This window comes from Pseudonaja textilis, chromosome 4, assembly GCF_049901715.1.
Source record: "Pseudonaja textilis isolate UNSWEBS1 chromosome 4, rPseTex1.2, whole genome shotgun sequence".
Taxonomy (NCBI): Eukaryota; Metazoa; Chordata; class Lepidosauria; order Squamata; family Elapidae; genus Pseudonaja; species Pseudonaja textilis.
In genome coordinates, this window is record NC_141993.1 from 45,870,594 (window position 1) to 45,887,427 (window position 16,834).

A 16,834-nucleotide genomic window follows, 5' to 3' on the forward strand; every position below is an offset into this window, starting at 1 on the left:
TGCATGCAAAAGAAAACAACAAACATGGACCTAATAATAATTTAGTTTAAAAAGCACATCAAATTAGCAGAGAAGAAATTTTCATTATATTTAATTTACTTTTAACAACCTTCATGTACAATTTACATTCAAATGTCTGAAAATGTTTGTTAGTAAAGCAGGAAGAAGAACTAGTTGTTGAGTATAACTTCTAGGGCTGGAATATGTATTGTAAATAATGCCCCAAAAGACTTTTTGTCTGCTTCAGTTATGATCCTGGATGACACAAAGCATGCTAATAAATTGGTCTTCACATTTCATACTATGAGAATACTGCTTGGTGTAAAATGATCTGCCATGGTAATATTGTATCAATGTTTTGGGGAAGACCAAGAAAAAGATCCAGCAAGGATTCTAAAAACTGCTATTTTATTATGACAGTATATAATAACAACAACAGAATTTTGAAAGCCTGTCTAGATTTGTCTCTGTCCATATTATACTATTTGAATTTCTTTCTCATGCTTGCTTCAGTCTTTGGATCATGTCATCCATTGTCCATTCCCTTTCTTAACAGTTTGTTCTTGCTTTTCCCAAGGTTAGCTTTAAGTTCTTTTATATCTTAAAATCCATTTGTATTTATTGTATTCATGAATTAAATATTATCCCTTTTTTCTCCAAGAGATCAAGGTGACATAAATAATATTTATTACACAACCACAAGCCTGAGAAATAGGTTGGACTGAAAGGGAGTGACTTGCTTAACACAATCCACTGAGCTACAACAGCTAGTAATGCTTTTGATCCTGTGGTTTCTTTCTAAATGCAACTTGTACTGTGTCATATGAGCAATGGATAAAACTATATAGCCTGTTTCCCAACTCAGGTTGAGAATGCTTGTTAACATACAACCAAAAGTCCCCTGCACATCTCCCCAGCAGGGAAAGACCAATCCCAATGAAAAATCTATGTCTTTTGGAAAAACTTAACTATTATTTGTGATGTATTATTTGAGCATTTCTCAGCATATGGATGTGTAACAGAGCATGTGCAAAAAAGGGCCTACTCATGCCACAAACTACTTTGGAAGAAAAATAAACCTTTCTTGCCCATAAGTGTTTTTCCACCCCACCCCCATATGAATAAAATAATAACTTGCAAAAATTTCCTCAAAATATTTTAGCTTGTACATCATTACTGCCTTGTTTAGAAGCATGCACACACAATCCAGAGTGTGAGTATTCTTCAATAATTCATAAAATTGATTCAAGAAAATAACCCAGTCTTGAATTTTTTTAAAAAAAACATAGCAATGTGCAATCAACAGATTTATTGGAAGCAGAAAAGATTTACAGGAAGCTGGATTTTATTAAACAGAAATATTTTGAAAAAAGCAATGTCGGAAAAATTACTGGCCTGTCAACTGAATGCAGGATAAAAGTATTATTACTATATTTAGAGTGGAACCAAATATATTTCCACAACGGAAGAGATGATGTAACAATTCATGAATTACTGCTGTAGATTATATAGTATGCATATATAGATCCAGAAAAACTGAAGATTATTTGAATATATTGTTAATCACATTTACAAATCAATGAAGGAATGTTTTTAACCATCTTATTACTGAAAACAAGACAAAAGAAGTGATTAAAAACTGAAATGGAACAAATTTTCTGGACTTAACAATATTTCCACTATGTAATGATGACTGGTGAATGATATTATCCATTTAGTTGTGTCTGACTCTTAGCAATTCTTTAGTTTATGTCTCTCCATGTGTTCTGATCTTGTACTACTTCTTTGATTGGTTCTAGGATCTGACTGGTGTCAGCTTTGATGGTATCCAGCTACCATGTCATTTGGTGGCTTAATTTCTTTTTACTGTTAACTCTTCACATCTTGGTCAAACCATAAATGTAGTAATGAATTAAATTCAGGAATGTAAAGAATTTCCTACACCTTGAAATGATTTTATCTCTTTGATTTATAAAGAAGGAAAAGGTTTGAGTTGTACAGAACTGTTTTACTACTGAACATGTTTGAAAACAGAATAAAAAGTTAATTAAATGATATATCTGGCAAGATGAATGTTTAAAGTGGCCAAGATTTTTGTTTCTATTTTTATTGTATGCAGAAAAAGCTTTTGATGATTTGCAATGGCACTTCATAGTTGCAACTTTTTCTTTTTAAAAAATGTAACTTGTTGCTCAAATTGTTAAGTGGGATACATAGTACTTACAAAGGAAAAGCCAGGATAATAGTTTTTTTAAAATAGTAATAAGGCATTATACTGAACAAGGATAGTTATAACTTTTTTGAGGACTAGGGTTAACATTTCCTAAAGATATGGAATTCTATATGACAAAAATATAGAGATTAATTTATAAACAACTATCACTGAATTAGAAAACTAGAATAAGAGCTATGTGGCTAGGAAAAATTGCAGCCATTGAAATGAATATTTTACTAAACATTTTACCAAAAGTCAATTTTGCTTTTCCAATTGACTAATGCATATGGAAAACTGTCAAGGTTGGACCACTTTTGAAACATTTAGGTCTTGTTGCTATTCAGCTTGCCAAAGAACTGGGGGGCGGGGAAGGAAGGAAGAATACAGACATGCCAGAGATGGACCGTGAGAACCAAGAACCCACCAAGGTCACTAATTCAGGTGTACAACAGAAAAGTGAACAGTTCTCAAAACAAAAGAATGATTCATAACTGGACAATGTGACCAATTTGGGGAGAAAAAGAAACTATTGTTTAATTATGCAAGCATTGTATGGGAAAAACCAGAGTTAGTTTTGATTCTTCAGTACTGAAATAGTTTGTCCAATAAAGTTGCAATACCTGGTACGATGTCAGAGGCAGAGTGGGTGAAAGAGCAGGACATTAATGCTGATAAGTTAGCAACAGGTTTCCATGCAAAACACCCACAAAAAACAGGAGGGTGAGTGAAGGCTCAAGGAACATGAGTAATTATATTAATCTATGTTTGAGATCTTTACAGGTCTTGCCTTTTTTCCAGGGGGTCAGCAAGTCAAGGTTGAACCATTATATCAAGTGATTGGCCTAAACAAGTTGTGGTTCAGTTTTAACAAATCCAGAGCCAGCCTTACTATTAGTGACTATTGCATCAGAAAAGACAAATAATTTTTACTTTCTAATTTCTTTGACAAAACAGGAAAATGGTTGTGGAATTTCTGCTCAGATACTAGGTTTTAATTGATATACAGATTGATTTGAGGCATAAGTGAAAAGGCATGTTTGCTGTTATCCCTTAGGCAATTGAATAGTTTTTACTCCCCCTTGAGGATAATACACATTTGTCTTTGTGCACTTGGCATTGTCAGATGAATAGTCTGTAGAATACATCCTGGTTTTATACAATTCTGAATAACTCATTTCACCATATAGGAAAGTTTTCATACTGGCTATCTTTACTTACTCTATAATTGTTTGATTGTACAATTTTCTGAAAAAAATATATCAATAACCATAACAATTCACTTTTAGTTATCACTTTACAATGATCCAGAGTAGCAGAATGTATCACAAATATAAATTAAAAAATCAAAATATCTCATACTATCAAGGATTAAACATTTGAAAAAGCAGTATTTGCATAGCCCTTTAAAAAAGTTGGAAAGGAGGCTTATTTCAAAATGTAATTTGCAATGAAAAGTGTGGATGATTTGTGGAATAAAGGAAAGAATGCCCAGGGAAAAAAATCAGATAAGATTAGGAATAGTTCCAAATAAATAAATGGATAAAGAGATAAAGGAAGAAACTTAGGAAGAATTCACCCTAATTGTTCAGAGGGTTAAAAGTGGCAGCAGGAAGTTTGTACTTTCAGGCATGCAAGAGTCTGTTAATATACCCTTAAAAATAGAATTTAACAATTTAAATTAACATTACCTTATTTAATCATATTTCCTATCTAATTTACCCAGGCTAATGTGAGTTAAAGTTACTGGAGTAAACTTATAGAGTAGATATAGATTAAGTTTTATTTCATATTTGTTTCAGTGGTTCACAGTGGTCCCTTTTTGTTCAGAAGGGAACTCCTCCAATTGAGAGGGAGTTCAAGTTTTCATGATCTTAGCTCCTGCACTCCTTTATAGACATTCACCTCCCTTCAAAGCACAGAAGGGCATTCCTTTGGCAGGGTGCAGGAACTCAAAACATCAGGATTTTAGCTCATTTCTGAATCCTGCCAGAGGAGTTTGGCTTGCCTTAGCAAGAAACTCTTGCAGCCAATCCTGAGAGATGGATTCCTCTCACTAGGTGGCAGCAGCTTGAAAGCTTTCCTGCTACCTTCCCCATTGACTTTCTGGAGAAGCTGGTAGACAAGATTGGAAATGGTGGTCACATGATCATGAGGCATTCTGTAATGTGTACAGGTTGCCAAGCAAACAGATCATGATCTCATGACTGCAGGAGTGTGATATAACATTTTGGATAAGTAGAAGTGCTTCACAGGCTATCAAGCATCTTTTATGAGGCCTCTTTAATTCTGAATTGTTGTTAAAGGAATAATTGTAAATTGAGGTCTATATATTCTCCAAATATAGCACTGGGAAAAAGATTTTGGAATCTTGGTAGTGCAAAATAATAATTCTTGAGGCATGACAAGAACTTTCCTGTTGATGGTGGCCAAAAATGGGAAGCATTTTTGTGTGCCGCTTTTAGAAAAGAAATAACAGAAAAACCAAATATTTTTTTTGTGAAAAGGGAATTGTACTTTTTAACAGCTCATTATACTTGCAAAGCAGGCAAACACAAAAGTGTGTTTTCCAAAAGGTAAGCGCTAAACTTTCAAGTGGTTTTCCTTCTCTATTATGTGCATGTTGTGTCCACTACTCTCTGAATAAATGTATTAAATCTATATTGGAGAAGTGAGAAGTCTAGATGGTTATGAAGTTTCAATTCATGTGTTGGTCCATTGTTGTGAAATTCTATTTATGTTGAAGTGCAAGTAGAACAAATCTTTTCTTCTTTACAACAGACTAGGGAAGATAAAACAGAGTTAAGAAGAAGAAACAAGTTTAATAAAGTTAATGTGAATGTATATTTTTTAAAAATGTATTGATTTATATCCAACCTTTATTAAGTTTATACAAATCTCAAGGCAGCCATCACATACTCTTTCCTCTTCCAATTTTCCCCACAACAACAGGTGAATTGAGCTGAAACAGAGTGACTGCTTAATAAAGTTAAGCAAGTCCAAAAAAAGGGAAGTGTCCAATTCCTTCCTTTTCGAGAATGAAAAGGAAGCTTCTGGAGTCTAGACAATGTTAGAGGAAGCAGGGGAAGAGTTACGAAATGAGACATAGGTATTGCTCATTTAGCAACCACAATTTAGACCAGCATCTTGTTTTCTTATTTTTCCCCTTCTCTTTTGTTTAACAAAACTCTGCTCTGCAAGGTGGAGGAGCAGGACAGAGAGAAAACAATTTCAGTAGGCAACCTCTTCAATGAAGTTTTTTTATGAAGTTTTGCTAATGGAGAAGTTGCAACAAAAAGCCCATTTCTAAAAATAAAAAAGCAGAATAGCAGCATCTGTTGTTAAACACTTGTCGATATCTAAATAAAAGCCAGCAAATCTACATCTACAGAATGTTCCCCTCTACTCCTGACTTCTAGAGGATTTGATGTATTTTTTATAAAATATTATACCTATAACAATTACTTGTAAAACATTGCTAGAATGTACTGAACAATTATGAAGGATTGGTAGAATATAGTTAGTGCTTCAAGATTATAAAGAGGCATTTGTATTTGAAATGCCCTGTACATATACATTAATGAAAGAATATTTTGAAATCCATCTCATTTCTATATATTTAAAATTGTGACTAATTCAGTTTAAAATATTTATTTCATGTCTATTGGGCATCCTGGAGTCTTTTTGTGACAGCACTGATTGATTTAGATAAGTGTTGGAAATTAATTAGTCAGAGGCAAACTTTGGCCAGATTAATCTTATTCTGGGGGGTTCTTTGTCTTTAAAGGTTCTCGTGTTCTTTTGAATTGTATATAATTCCTTCCACTTGCCTTGATCCCAGCAAGAATAACTGCAATATACATATAGTCAACCTTACTTTCCATTAGTTAGGGACAAGCTCTGTACAAATGTTCCCAACTTTACATCAGAAGCCACAGGCAATACTAAAATGAGTAAGAGGACCTAGCTAGGACATCATGAACACATATGGTCTTCCCACAGAGTTGCAGATTAAACTGATTGTGTCCTATGTGGAGATAAATATGCCCTTAGTTGCCTCAAGGCTTCAGTTGAAGTATATAAGGCACATAAGAGAAACCATTATAAACTGCATTTCACATAATACACGTGGAACTTTATGCATTCATTAGACTCTATTTTTCTACATGCTGAAGTATGGCTTCTGGCTTACGCCTTGAATAAATGTCTGAAAATTACAACTCACTAAAGTTATAAGGTTGCTAGATTTGTTTTAGAAATTCACCCACATGTTAATTTGCTGCATATTTTGGGCCAAGGTTCAAGCTGGATTTTCTTTGTCTCTCTGATCTAGTATTCCTGTTACTGGATAAAGACAAATAGAAAAAATTCAAATGTAGCTGGAAGGTTTTAACCAGCTTCTTTTCATAACCATATTTGAATTCTCTTAGTCTTAGATAATAATAATAATATTTTATCAAAACTTTGTATATCACAGAAATGATTTGTCTTGGCCTTAAAACTGTTTTTTTTTTAGGTCTTATATGCAACTGAGAGAATGAATATAATTTTCCTTATTTTGCCTTTGAATCAGTATTCACTCCTGGCAACTGTCTGCATATATCCCTGTAGTTTTCTTGGCAAGGTTTTCCAGAAATTGTTTTCCATTACCTTCTTCCAAGGGCTTAGAGAGAATGACTGGCCCATAGTCACCTAGCTGGTTTTGGGCTTCAGGTAGCACTAGAAGTTACAGTTTCCCAGTTTTAACATGATACCTTAACTGCTACATTGAACTGGCACTCTGTATATAAATCAGCAGTAATTAAGAAACAAGCAGAGTGCATTTCAATTTCTCAATGCAACTATGATCTAGTTGTATTCTACATTTGTTTTGACTTGATTGACAGCTTTATTCATAACAAAGGATGGGGAATGCAAAAAAAAATCAATAGAACTCTCCAATTATTCTACTCTTCCTTTAACATAGTGAGGAGCATCATATATGTCTATGATATGCATACATAATACATACGTATATACGTATACACATATATACACATATAGCCATGAGCCATGGTCCTACAGTGGTTAGAGGGCAGTAATACAGGCTACTTCTGCTGACTGCAGGCTGCCTTCAATTTGGTGGTTCAAATCTCACCAAGCTCAAGCTTGACGCCATCCTTCTGAGGTGGGTAAAATGAGGACCCAAATTGTTGGGGGGCAACATGCTGACTCTAAACCACTCAGACAGGGCTGTAAAGCACTGTAAAACAGTATATTCTAAGTGCTGTTGCTATTGCTATTATTAGTAATATATAAGGCCTTTGAGAAATTGTAAAGTTCAGGACCTACTCAGTACCTTAATGCAATAGTAAATCAGCAATCTATAATTAAATATTACTACTTTGTTTATTTAAAATAAATGAGTTTCTGGCTGATATATTTCAGGAAATGTCTTTAAAGGTGTGGAACTAAGTAAGAGTCCAAGAATCAAAAATTAACGGTTCAGAAACCTCATTCAGGCTGAGCTTATTATGAAAAGGGGAAAAACAACACTGTCAAGAGAAAGTCCAAGCCATAGTATTACTTGAAAGATCCTATCTGGGAAGAGTAACCTCTGATCCCAATAACCAACTCAGATTGGATTTTGCAACATTATCCTTGGACATGTATATTTCCCTTCATTCATAGTATCAGTCTTTCTCTCTAGCCCTGTTCTGATAATACTTGAGAGAATATGAAATGATCGTGCATGTAACTTGAATGCTTTCTGGATTATATTGGATAAACACTTTAATGACAGGATAGAAGTCTGGGACTGATCAATCATTTAGTATCAGAAGATCTATGTTGCCTTTATCCTATATGAATAAAAAAGTACTTATCTTGTTAGATCTTTAGAAATTCTCTAATATTTATTTTTTATTTATTTATCTGTCAAGCAAGTATTAGATAACAGGTACAAGTGTAAACATGGTTATGAATACATGAAATGGATACGAATAAAAAGAAACATTAGGACAGGGACAGTAGGCAAGTTGGAGCACTTATGCACACCCCCTACTGACCTCTTAGGAAAGGGGTGAGGTCAATAGTAGACAGTCTAAGGTTAAAGTAATATAAGTAATTGGATGCATTAACCCTCATTTTGGAAGACAATTGTCTTCTCCAACATAAGTGATTCCTGCTTTTTCCTGGATTATCAGAACAATACAATTTTATTTGTCAAACTCAGGGTGTGACTCATATATTTTGATTAATGTTTTTCTGCAGATATGAGTGACTTAAACAAATTAAAAGTATTGCTGCATTCTCTTCTAGTTTTGAATTTACCAAGTACATTAAAATTGATACTTTTATGACTAAGTCTGCATGACAGCCCAATAACAAATTAGTCAGCCACATTCTAGCCTATGTGTAATGTGAACCAATTATAGTTCAATGATATCACCCTTTGTTTCTATGTACAAATCTGCACATGTCTACATTTTTATGGGACAATGAAACAATTTTTTTTGTTCTATTCTTGTATTGAAAGGGACTCAAGGCAATGGTCAGTTCTCTTTCTCCTGAATCATTTTCATTTTTACCACTGCTCAAATCAAATCAAGTTGGCAGATGATGATGAAGCCAGGAGGAATGGTAAAGGTCATAATTTTGTTGATATGTCCCTTGACTACTTCTAATACAACTTCAGAATAGGAAGCCTTCAGCTACATGTGCAACTAATTCAAGATTATTAGCCAATTAATAACTCTAACAGACTCAAAATTCCATTAGGAAATCCCATCTTTTAATTCCTTTTTAAAAATCATGACAGCTCTTACCTCTTTACTATCTTGCAATTACTTTCTATGACTGACTTAAGTGTTCTCAAAGGTTGAAAGGGTGATAGTACTAGAAGGTAGATCTCTGTCTGAATGTAAGAAAGAATACTTTGCCTGACTGCATTTATTAGAATATTCTGCAAATATTTTATCACTGATTCAAAGAAACTGAACAGTGGGAAACAGGAAAAGAATATTTTATTTATGGATAGATTCATTTCTTTCACTGCTTCAATTTATGCAACAATTCTCGAAATAAATAATTTGAAATAGCTTAACTAAGTCAATTGGAAATTGAATTCATGTAGAATGTAATACTTCACAGATCCTGGCTTTAGTTCACAATTAGGAAGGAATTAATATTCTCCTTTTAAATGTGAGCTCTATTCTGTTCTATATTTGTAGCAAAGAATTTACTGATTGTTTTAGAGATGTTTTGTTTTAATGAAATTGAAATATTAAAGGACAGTTATGGAGCTTTTCCAATTCATTTTTCTATCAAAAAGCAGCCTGATCAACTTTCATTTATTCCTACTGGGAAAAGATGCAGGCTTTTTCCCAGAAAGGAAACAAAAGATTAATAATAATATCTGTCTCTACCCCAACCACTCTCCCATCAAAGCATATCCTCAGCTGCACTTCAGTATAACATAAATAATCCCTTTTAAAATGTGAATTTATAAATATATTGTAAGGTTTTGTAACAGGATTGTTCTCTTTCCGAATGGAAAGAGACTTGGACTGAATCAACTAAATGGGTTTCGGGGTTATCAGAATAAAATGAGAATATATTCTTGGTAAAAGGAAGCTCATACATAAGAGCTGCTCTGTTTGCTTGATCAATTTCTTTTCAATTTCATATACTTTAATGTTTCATAGAAAAGCCAACTGATACTAAAATATAATGCATGTTCATATGTAAATCACATTATAAGAAATATATCAGAATTAATAAATAAGAAAACCTTTATGCCTAAAATGGTCTGAACAGCTATGTCATACTTTTTATTAGCTGTCTCTTCCAAACTGAAACATTAAATCCAGCCTGCACACTTAGATTATTTCTAATAATTAAAACACAATTTCAGGTCAGATTTAAAAACTACCAGAATCATTTAATAATGAATGAAAGAACAAGGACAAACAGAATAGTATAATTGAAGGAAGGAATTTTTTTGAAACTATTATTTAATTGGATAGTGCAAAGCAATTAGAAGGGGTGCTTTGCAAGGAAAAAAAAATCACTCCTCTTTGTGGCATTCACCTTCTTTGGAAGGTTCACATATGGCTCCTTCAATAGAAGGTGAGCAGGACTAGCAATAACACTTTGCTATTGCTTCCAGATAAAGGAGTTTCTGAATATGCATTCACATGCCCAAACAACTCATAATAGCCCTAAAAGCAGCCATATAAACCACACAGAGGATATGGAGGTTTTTCTTTTGATAACATATTTTATCTAATTACATTTTTGGAACCTTTAAATAACCTATGATATTTTCAATGTTCTCTGAGAAGTCGACTGGGGTCTGTGAAGAACTAAGACCAAAAAAGTATCAGAGTTTCAAGGCCCTTCTTTAAAAAAAAATGTTCCACAACCAGAAAAAACTCTGAAAATCCCCTAATCTGTTGCATTCTGCATGTTCAGGGTTTAAAATTTCTTTTAAAGAGTCATCATATTTAGTTTTCCTAAATGATGTAGGTCTTTAGAGACAACTCTGTTCTATTATTATATTATCATTTAAATGGTGTTATAAAAAGCAAGAGAATGAAGAAACTTAATTTAATCAGGAATGCTTGCTCTTTACATGGAAATACACGAGGAACTATAAATAATTAAAAAAATAACAATGGCTACAATTTTCCTATATTAATGAATTCTGAAATGTTGGCAATTTCACTCTAAAAATATCACAGAATATTACCACAGTAAAAGATAAAGAGAGAAAGGAAACAAAAGAGAATTCATAATTAATTCAAAAAGGCTTCTCTCCCCAACTGCTCCTTTACAAAGAACAAGAAAATAGGATAGGAAAGCAAATTTACATAAAGATATACACATTTCCATCTACTCAGAACAGTCTATGAAATATATTACTACCGTGTTTCTCACAAAATAAGGCCAGGCCTTATTGTTTTTGAGTCCCGAAAAGATGGCTAGGCCATCTTTTCGGAGGTGACTTAATTTCCTCACCTACCTAGAGCGGCGCATACATACGTACCTCTCCATGAGGCCGTTTCTATTGGCTGATGAAAGCTCCCCGAAGGCAGAGTCCCCAGCTGCTTCGGGGCAAGGCATGGCTGCCTTTGTCCCCTCACCATTAGGCAGTGTCTTTTGGGTGATGGAAGCTCCCCAAGGGCAGTCACCAGGCACTTCGATTGGCCGATAGAAACGGCTGGTGACTGCCCTTGGGGAGCTTCCATCATCCGAAAGACACTGCCTAATGGCGAGGGGACACGGGAAGCCATGCCTCGCCCCGAAGCGGCTGGGGAGTTGGCCTTTGGGGAACTTTCGTTGGCCAATAGAAGCAGCCTCGCAGTGAAAGACACTGCCTATTGGCGAGGGGACACGGGCAGCCATGACTCAGCCCGAAACAGCCGGGGATTCTATCGAGTGATGTTCTATCAGTAGATCGGGGTATTCTAGCTTAGGCTACCTGAAGGGCACTCCTAAAGGCAAGTTTTCTCCCCATCCCCCACCCTTCCCCCCATTTCTTTTCACCTCATGTAGTTCTAACGAACAATGTGAGAAATGGTGGGATAACTCATGGATTAAATAGGCCTAAATTTGGGGGAGTGAGGCTTAATTTCACCTCATGCCTAGAAATCATGCTGGGCCTTCCTATTGGTGGAGGTCGTATTGTTGGAGAAACATGGTACTCTGCATCTAACTTCATTGTTCCTTAAAATTAATATCTATTTCCTAATTCTCCAGTTCTGAATTCGATTGCAATTGTCCTTCATTTACTTGGACTTTCCTCACCTACTTTTAAAGATAGTAAATTAATTATTCCTGATTGGTTGTTCAGAGTTAGATTTTCCTAGACTTTAATGACCTCTAGCTACTTTTCAGACTGACTGATATAATGACATGCTTGATTGACCGCTCAGATTTAAGTTTTCCTTTCACTCTTTTATGTCTCTTTCTACCTATTCCCTATAAGGACATGTCCAAATAAGGAGGTACTGAGCAATCCGGAAAAGACAATCTTTCAAAGATTTAGGTAAATGCTGTGGATGTCATTGTTCATATTGTCTATATTTATATGGAAGAACAATGGTGACACAGTGGTTAGAATGCAGTATTGCAAGCTAATTTTGCCAATTTCCAGAAGTTTGATCCTGACCGGCTCATGGTTGACTCAGTCTTCCATTTTTCCAAGGTCAATAAAGTGAGGACCCATATTGTTGGGGACAATATGCTGATTCTGTAAACTATTTAAAGAGAGCTGTAAAGCACTATGAAACAGTATATAAGTCTACGTGTTATTGCTATTGCTTTGTGCATTTATGTAGCTTTCAAGTGTCATTCTGATAGGAATCTTGTATACGACTAAAAACATCATAACACAACTTAATTGCATATAAAATAGAATAGAATAACAGAATTGGAAAGACCTTGGAGGTTTCCTAGTCTAACTCTCTGCTCAGGCAAGAAACCCTATACTATTTTGGACACATTGTGGTCCAATTTCTTCTTAAAAACTTCCAGTGTTGGAGCATTTACAAATTCTGGAGGCAAGTTGTTCCATTAATTGTTCTGTCAGGAAATTTCTCCTTAGTTCTAAGTTGCTTCTTACCTTGATTAGTTTCCACCCGTTGCTTCTTGTCCAGCCCTCAGGTGCTTTGGAAGATAGGTTTACTCTTGTTTGTGGCAGCTCCTGAGATATTGGAACACTGCTAGAATGTCACCCTTAGTCCTTCTTTTCATTAAACTAGACATACCCAATTTCAGCAACCATTCTTTATATGTTTTAGCCTCCAGTCCACTAATCATCTTTGTTGCTCTTCTCTACACTCTTTCTAGAGTTTCAACATCTTTTTTACATCATGGTAACCAAAACTGAATGCAATATTACAAGTGTGACCTTAACAAGGGATTATCAAATGGTGTTAACACTTCACATTATCTTGATTCTATCCTTCTGGTAATGCAGCCTAGAAATTTTTTGGCAGCTGCAACACCCTGCTGGGTCATATTTAAGTGATCACTAAGATTCCAAGATCCCTCTCAATGTTACTACTATTAAGTGAAGTACTATACTTCTGTACTTCTGTATTTGGCTTTTCTAGTTTAAATTAATATTATATAAATATAAAATAAAATAAATATAATATAATATAATAACATAAATATCTGTGTTAATATTTATTTTGTGTTCCAGAAATTTATCTATTACCATCAAATTCATTTTATCAGGGATTAAGAGTCATATACTGAAAGTTGAAATGTCATTGAATTTTGATTACATTTTAAATGTTTGATCAAAGCATTAATATTAATGTCTATGAAGTATACCCAGACCTGGTCCTAATGATTTCTGAATAAGGATGTTATGCTGAATTGTTGTATGTAAATTATGTGGATTTCTTTTGATATATTAACTATTAGAGTTTCTACCACACAAGGAGTACAGCAATTCAATGGAATCAGTAGAGAAATTTGAATTGTATTGAATTTTGATTGTGTCAGGTTACTTGAAGCAAAGAACCAGCTGACATCCCAGTGAGATAAGTAGGTAATCCAATTACCAAGGTGGAGTCACATTAGTCAGTGAATGAGAAAGTAATCAAGACAATTAAATTGAACTAAGATTACTGGAAAGGGGACATACTGATGAAATCAAGTGTTTTTTAGGAAGTTTGAGTTTTTGTTACTATATATAGTTAATCATCTAAAAGGCAGCAGTTAAAATACTAATACATTGCAATGATTTTGGCAATGCATTAATACTGTTGCCAAATTTATTCTTGCTGGACTTGGTGTACATATTACTCTTTTTCACTCAGTTTTGTCATAATTTGAACTGGAAGCTTTTTCATCTTTTTTACACATAAGTTCATTATATTTCTTATATTTCTCCCACTCAACATATTTCTGAGTAATTTCCTCTAAAATATTGTGTTTTATGTTTTAACACACATACACACACATCTTTTAAGGCATGCTTTTTTTAACCAATAAAACTTGAAAAACACAATTGCTTTTTATTCGTGCATAGATTGAGAAAAACCAAATCAGGTAAGTTATTAAATATATTTAAATATTACACATTTTCCATTATTAATATATTCTTACTTTTTTCATATAATAATAGTATTTTGGGCATGTATGGATAATTTCAATGTATTTTTGAAAAGATATTTCAATAAGATATGGTACAGTATGATTTTACGTAATCTCTATAAATGAAAGTTAAATTGATCATAATTCACAATATTGTCTGCTATAACATCTTGTCTGTGAACCATTTCTTCAACCTCAGTCACAATAATACATGGGCAAACAACTGATACGAACTCAATTGCTGAAAATATGACTTCAGCAACGGAGTGGTCAATGCCTGGAACATCCTACCTAACTCCATTGTTACAGCGTCAACCCCTCACAGTTTCAACCTCAAACTGTTTATCGTGGACCTCACCCCATTCCTAAGAGGTCTTTAAAGGGGGCATGCATAATAGCACCAGCGTGCCTACTGTCCCTGTCTTACTGTCCCCATTTATCTGTATTTACTCCCTAGATCATGTTTATGTTCATACTTATACTTGTTATCTTGTACATATTTGACAAATAAATAAATAAAATAAATAATTATTATGAGAGTAAGATAATTGTTTTAATCCATCCTAGAATTGAAACTTTCTAAGCCGACTAAAAATACCTTAAAGCAATGCAACTAAATCAATGAAAATAATACAATCTATGTAAACTGATTTGTTATGAAAAGGGCAGGAAATAGCTTTATAGAAAAATGAAATAAAGCAGGGGAAGTGTTGATATTGTAGCATAAACCCCATATCTGATGGCTGCATATTAAAAAAATCATAGGAATTAATATTCTGCTTTATGAGTTAGGACTTCCATGAAATAGAATGGTAGCATAGCACACTGAAGTACAATTTTCCTTCTTTTTTTCAGGAAAATAATTATGGTTCTTGTTTAATTTTTAAAAAGTTGAAACAATAATTCAGTACTGCATATACATGGAGTATCACTCATTTTTTTAAAGATTGCACACAAGGCCGCCGTTAGGAAGAGGCATATAAAAATGTTCAAATATATTCTTCGGTGGACCACAGTTCTGTGAGTAGGATATCTCAGCAAGTAATTTAAGTTGCCAGGGGAAAAAACTGGAGTAGATTTTGAATCTTCTCTAGGGCTGTGTATTTAGTATTTTTAGTATTTATTTGATTTGTCAATTGCTTACAAGATACAGGTATAAGAATAAATATACTTTTGAATACATGAGATAGATACTTATAAGAAAAATAAAAAACAATAGGACGGTGATGGTAGGCACGATTGGTGCACTTATGCATGCCCCCTACAGGCCTCTTAGGAAGGGGGTGAGGTCAATAGTAGACAGTCTAAGGTTAAAGTTTTTGGGGTTTGGGGAAGAAACCACAGAGTCAGGTAGAGTATGCCAAACACTGACCACTCTGTTGCTGAAGTCGTATTTTCTGCAGTCAAGTTTGGTGCGGTTAACCTTGAGTTTGTATCTATTGTGTGCTCTTGTATTGTTATGATTGAAGCTGAAGTATTCATTTGCAGGTAGGTCATTACAATGTATGATTTTATATACTATATTTAGATCGGACCGGAGGCGGCGTAGTTCTAGATTTTCTAGGTCTAGAGTTTCAAGTCTGCAATGAGTAGAGGAGCGGAGAACTCTTCTTGTGAAATATTTCTGGACTTTTTCATTTGTTTTAATATCAGATACATGATGGGGCTTCAGACTAATGAGCTGTATTCAAGTATAGGTCTAGCAAATGTTTTGTATGCTCTAGTTAGTAGTGTGATATTACCAGAGAAGAAGCAATGTAGGATTAGATTAACAACTCTTAATGCCTTTTTGGCTATGTAGTTACAGTGGGCTCTAGCACTTAGATCATTTGAGGTGAGTACTCCAATGTCCTTGACAAAGTTTGGATCCTCAACAAGGTCTTGACTATTTAGCCTGTATTTTATTTTCTGATTTTTTCTGCCAATATGTAAGACAGAGCATTTATTTGTTGAGATTTGAAGTTGCCATTTGTTTGACCATTCTGATACATAGTCAAGGTCTTTTTGGAGGGTAGTAGTATTGTCTGTGGTGTTGAATAGCTTTACATCATCAGCGAAGAGAACACAGTTGCTCTTAATATCATCACAGAGGTCGTTTATGTAGAGTATGAAGAGAGTTGGTCCTAAAACACTGCCTTGGGAGACACCACTGTTGACAGGTACAGAATTTGATAGGACACTCCCAATTTTGACTATTTGTTGTCTGTTTGACAGGAATGCTTCTATCCAGTTATGTAGGTGTCCAGAGAAACCATAAGATTTTAGTTTTAGGAGTAGTTTGTTGTGTACCACTGAATCAAAGGCTTTACAGAAGTCTATGTAGATTGCGTCTATTGCTTTGCCCTGATTGAGTTGTGTAGTCCATATGTTTTTGCAGTGTAAGAGTTGCAGATTACAGGATAGTTTTTTTCTGAAACCCATTTGTTTATTAGAGAGTAGGTTGTTTGTCTCTAAGTGGAGGATAATGGATTGGTTAATAATTGATTCCATGACTTTACAGGTGACACAGCATAAGGAGATTTGTCTGTA

At 34.3% G+C, this 16,834-nt stretch overlaps 1 protein-coding gene across 1 annotated transcript in view; it reads right to left on the reverse strand.

Annotated features, from left to right (window-relative positions):
• The window catches only part of SORCS3 (sortilin related VPS10 domain containing receptor 3), a 535,825-nt gene that overhangs the window by 180,374 nt on the left and 338,617 nt on the right, over positions 1-16,834 (reverse strand). The gene's annotated exons all lie outside the window — the stretch shown is intronic.